This window comes from Tursiops truncatus, chromosome 16, assembly GCF_011762595.2.
Source record: "Tursiops truncatus isolate mTurTru1 chromosome 16, mTurTru1.mat.Y, whole genome shotgun sequence".
NCBI lineage: Eukaryota > Metazoa > Chordata > Mammalia > Artiodactyla > Delphinidae > Tursiops > Tursiops truncatus.
In genome coordinates this window covers 49,252,839-49,258,762 of record NC_047049.1, presented here as the reverse complement: position 1 = coordinate 49,258,762, position 5,924 = coordinate 49,252,839, and the positions used below count along the sequence as shown (strand labels likewise).

At 38.3% G+C, this 5,924-nt stretch overlaps 1 pseudogene; it reads right to left on the bottom strand.

Annotated features, from left to right (window-relative positions):
- Positions 1-1,293: 1,293 nt before the first annotated feature.
- Positions 1,294-4,039, bottom strand: LOC117308477 (kelch repeat and BTB domain-containing protein 2 pseudogene; annotated as a pseudogene).
- Positions 4,040-5,924: the final 1,885 nt, after the last annotated feature.

The window sequence follows — 5,924 nt, the reverse complement described above, 5'->3', positions numbered from 1 at the left end:
GAGTTTTTTTTTTTTAAGATTAAAAACATAGACTCTTTGCCTGTATTATACACTCTTCAGTTTTCTGCTTCTATTATGATTTATACTGAGTTTCTTTGTATACAACTTTTCTATTTTTATTTAGTAAAATCTATTAACGATATTCGTCATTTGCCTTTGATGTTATTCTTAGAGGGTTTCCCCAGTTTGATATTTAACATATATTTGCCATTGTTTAATTGTATTCATGTTTTTATTTATCACTTAACTCATAATCCATCAGAAAATTTTTGGTGTGTATCGTGGCATGAGCATCTAAATTATGCTTTTCTGTAGTGGTGTACCAGTTGCTTAATTTTTCTTTTAATCTTTTCTTCCAGTGACTAAAAAATATCATATGTATTATTCAGATGCTTTGTTGAATGTCTTGGGTTCTGTTGGTTGCCTATTACCGTCTTTTCTTTTTTTTTTTTTTTTTTTGAATATATACAATTTATTTAATAAATTAATGTCATTCAAAATACAGTGCCAGAACATTATGCAGTTGAACATGCTAGTAATGTTTGTCATGAAGCACCTGTGCTCATGTTAGATTGGCGGCACCCCGCTACTGCTAGTGGTTCCTGGGATTAATGCCAGAGCAGCACTAGTTATCTGCTCTTCTGCACCGCTAGTGCAGAGAATTCCTGAACAGTTCACCTTTCTAATCCTACCCCCCACACACAACAGGTTAAAAAAAAACACACCCTGACAGCTAACGAATATCTATACACAATCACTCTACAGTAATGTTTGTTATTAAATTAAGATGTAATGACCTGGTTAACCCACTCTAAATCTTTAAGATGGAGAAATACGACAGCAGCAGGTAGTTATATGCATGAGCCAATGTTAATGTAATACAGAAAGTGGAGGCATTTACTGATTAAAGCTCCACACAGACCCGCACAATGAGGGACTAGCAATTCTTATTGCAAGCCCAGCAACTTAAGTCCACACCTGGTAAAGGACCAGCTGATTGGAAGACCTGTATTCTAGATAGACAAGTATAAGTTAGTGAAAAGAGAATACATGCACCTAATAGTTAGACTGATCCTGCAGTCATACTTTCCCTGTGCAATACCATAAAATGGAAGATCTTCCTCAACTATAGGATTTAGACAACATTTCTAATACCAACATGGACATTTGTGTTAAGTGCAGCTCAATTAACTACACCGAAAAAAACTATTCCAGGACTTCAGAACAGAAGCACAGGAATGAAATACATATAATAAAATAACCTCAGCATAATTTGCGATATACCACACTAGGAACAGGAAACTACTTTAATAAGAGAACTTTTGGAACTGTACATACACAGGGCTAACAATGTTAGATAATCCAGATTTTTATGCTCATGATACACATAAAAGTTTCTCAATTATTGGATAATCTATTTCATATTATGGAAGCATATCTTTCTTAAGACTCACTGATATATATTATACTGATGCAAATATTAAGTAGGGCATAAAAATAAAATTTATCAAAGATAGATTTTTATGTACTCATATTCAGTCCTTTCATAGCCTCTCTCATTTAGCAAAGAAAATGACAAAGCAAATAGATCAGGCGTGCACTCCCTGAACTCCTGACTATACAGATGGTAGTGCAACCATTTCTCCATCCAGTTCAAACTCCTCTGTTCCATCCGGTGAAAAAAGATAAGTTGGTGGTTTCCATGGAGATTCTTCAAGGCAGGATGGATAAAGTTTCCCCACAGTGCATCGAAAATCTCTCCCTAAGTCCCACAGTACACGTTCAGATATATGCTGCCGCAGAGACCACCGGTCAAGTTCCAGATCATATTGGTAAGTGACATATTTAGCTCTCTCATTTAAGTGGGTTTCTCGCATAAACACACATAGAGAATTTGAGATCACAACAGCTCTAACACAGGGATCTGAGTACCTCTTAGCAGGGATGTTGGCTGCCATTTTCCACTCATTTTTATTCACATCATAGATTTCCACAGTTACTGAAGACCCATCTACAGTGCCAGAGGGGAGTCTTATGCCAGAATTGGTAGCAATATGCAACCCTCCAATATAGAAAATTTTATCACCGAAAGCTGCAGCTGAAGCAAAAGACCTGCTAGTCTGTCTCATGGCCATTTCTACCCATGAATCAGACCTTGGAAAATAACAATACATGAGGTTCAGTGTCATCACGTAAATGCAGTCATGAACCACAACTGCTGCACTCCACTGCCAAGCACAAGGCAAAGGGCTTACCATTGTCCATTCATCTTTCTCAGTGTCATATCTTTCTACGGTCCTCCGGTTAAGTTCTCCACCTACACTATCTCCTCCAATTGCATAGAGATAGCCTTCACAGCAAACCAAAGATGGCTTTACGCGGACAAAAAGCATCGGGGTCTTTGGAAACCAGGTATTTTGCTGTGCATCAAACCAGTAAAAGCAATTCACAGTTCTAAAGGCAGTCTGAAGTTTGCTTGTTTTACTGTGATTTGTTTTTGTATTTTTCAGAGGAACTTGACCACCTGCTATATAGATGTCATTATCGGGAGTTACAACGGTCCCAACCTTATGTAAATCAGCTGGTGGGCTGCATAGCTTGTAAACTTTTTCTGCTTGGGGGCTGTAACAGACAGAAGAGTAAAGACTACAAGGATTTTCTGAAGATGCTTCAATGAAAATCATCGTCTCTTCTTTAGTCATTCCAAGTCTTGGTTTGAAAAACTTGGGCATGGACTTATACAGACCTTGAACAACTACAGACTTATCATTGGGTGGCAGACCTTGAAACCAAGCTCTCTGTGTTACTTCTGAAAGTGCATCAATTCTGATTTGGCTAAGAACTGAAGACAAATACTGGGATCGTGATTCTGTGTTGTACTCTAGCCACAGCATAGCAGCTTCACGAACTGTCTCCTCCTTTTCTACGTTCAAATTGTCACTACTGAGAATGTCTATCAGTAAGTCATGTGACAGCTGCATGAAAGCTTCCTGGTGATACACAGCAGTGAACTTGTGCTCCACCATCCTTTTAGCACTTTGTTTTAATTCCTCACAACTGAACAGATCAGCAAAACTCAACAATCGCACACAGTTCTCTGCATTTATCTTTTTAATTAAATATTCTCGACAACGTTGTAACACATCTTCTACCTGCAGGAAGCAAGCTGTTTCGTAAAGTTGTTCTACAGTGCTGTCATTTATTGCCAGGTTACCCGTGTATGCGTACGTTATTATTATCTGTAAGGTGGCTGAATCCACATTCCTCAGGTGTATGTGTGTCTGTTTGCTTTCACTTAGTCCACTCATGAACATGGCCCTAAAGTAAGAACTACATGTTGCAAGAACCATCTTATGACAAGGGAATTCAGTGCCCTCGACAATTAACACTATGTCCGTAAACAACTGCTGTTCATAAAACAGTTTTAACTGTTCCAACAAGGACACAGCATATTCAGTATTGACCTGCTTCTCGTCTTGAGTGGACATGACTGTATTCCATTAATATATCCAGGAACAGATTAGAAAAATCAGTCTTACTGATGGAAGGTCAAGTGAATGCTTCAGAAATAAAGAAAGGAGAAACTCTGCTTGCTGTTATCTGCAGCATTCAGAACCAAGATTGATACATTCACTAATGAGCAGTATCTTTTTAGGCTTAGAATCACTACCAGGTCATCCTGTGTTAATTAGGTTCTTCAGAGTTTTTCAACACAGTCTGCAGATATCTTGCTCAAATTTGTAACTGTTGTTCAACTCATGAGTGAAAGAGAGTAACACACGAGGTAGATTTTGTGGCAACATCCTATGTTCTGTGGATCCTCTGGAGTAACAAAGGTTAACTAAAGTCAGTCACTCACAATTGCGAGATTTGAAGTCCATACCACTCAAATTCAGGCAAAAATTCACAACACAGCAGGAAGGGGGGGAAACACCCCGAGTCCCTCAGTCCCGAGGATTGGGATCCGATGCGGCCGGTGGCCACGAAGACACTGGGCCCCTCACGCGCGGCGGCGGGGGCGTGGCCCTGCTGCCGCGACTAGGGCCGGGGTCTCGCTTCTGCTTCCCTCCGAGGAAGGCTCCGTCTTTTCTTATTTTACTGCATATTTTATATTATTTTATGATCCCCAAATAAAATGTAATATATGTTAGTTCAAGTCTGTGAATTTGGGCAAGTTACTGAATCAGTATTCTTGTCTGCAAAATGAAGATAATTATGTCTACCTCATAGTCTAGTTATGAGGATTACATTATATAATGCATATAAAGTGTTTATTTCCTTCAGTGAAAATTATGGCTTTGGTCAAAAGAATTCTGCAGATTACTTACTAAATTTTTATAATACATATGATACTGGAAAGGGAGTGTTTTTTTTAATCTTTTCCAAATGGTTACTTCTGAATGGTAGGATAAATCTTTAAACATGACTTATATGTAAACTAGCTTCCTTAGATTATTTCACTCTTTCTAAATTTGTTGAGTAAATTCTTTTGATTTGCCAAGTAATCAGTCACCTCTTCCATTTTCCTATAGGTATGTTTGTCATATTTATTTCTCTTGCCTTCTTGCACTGACCTTAGCAATGTTAAATAACAGCAATGCCCCTGAGACCCTTTGGGGCTCTAGTGGCGGTGTCACTAGTATGTCATTTTAACATAATGATGGCTGTTGACTTCAAACAGAGGGCTTATTCTTTTTTTTTAATATTTATTTATTTGGCTACATCGGGTCTTAGTTGCGGCGCTCAGGAGGTTTGTTGAAGCACGTGGACTTCTCTCTAGTTGTGGTACGTGGGCTCTCTAGGTGTAGCGCGTTAGCTTAGTTGCCCTAGGCGTGTGGGATCTTAGTTCCCTGACCAGGGATTGAACCTGTGTCCCCTGCATTGGAAGGCAGATTCTTAACCACTGGACCACCAGGGAAGTCCCTGAGGGCTTATTCTTATCTTCCTAGTGGTCTACATTAAAATAGTATATTTGATGCAAATCTTCATCAAATACCTTTTCTACTTATCTTTCTGATAATCATATTGACCTTTTTTTTCCTCTATTAATTACGTATTAGGATTTCCAAAATTTTTTAATTCCTTTGACTTGTTGCTTTATTGGGATTAACACTTACATGTCTATAGTATATCATTTTAAACGTTTTGAAATATTTTATTTATGATTGTACCCACACATATTCATAGTGAGATTTGCAGGTTTTCTTTTGGTGCTATCTTTTTTTCAAGTTCTGCATCAGTTTTACCCTAGTTTTATGCTGCTCATTGAGAAATTTGCATTAATTTTTTATATGTTGACAGTTTAAATAGCATTGGATAAAATTCTTTCAAAGAATGATTTGGTTTAAACATTTATTTTGGAGGAAGTTCTTTGACAACTTTTGTCATTTTCTAACATAGTTAATGGCCTATTTCCCTTTTCTAACTTTTCATGAATAAGTGTTGGTAGTTTACATTTTTCTAGAAAGTCATGCATTTATCAATGAACTGCATGTTGTTAAGCTTATAATGACATTTTGCATCCCATTGTAATTGTTTCACCCATTCTTATTCTGCGTGTCTATGCTACTTTGCATAATGTAATAAATTTTTGTGTTTTTATTTTTGCCTTTTTTGTGTGTGTGTGTGTGCTGCCAGAGACATACCCATCTTATTTCTCTTTTCTAGGAATCAGGTCGTTGACTTTTTTTTTTTTTTTTTTTTTTTTTTTTTTTTGCGGTACATGGGCCTCTCACTGTTGCGGCCTCTCCCATTGCGGAGCACAGGCTCCGGACGCGCAGGCTCAGCGGCCATGGCTCACGGGCCCAGCCGCTCCGCGGCATGTGGGATCCTCCCGGACCGGGGCACAAACCCGTGTCCCCTGCATCGGCAGGCGGACTCTCAATGTATTATTTTTATAACTGATAAATTTTGGCTTACTGCAA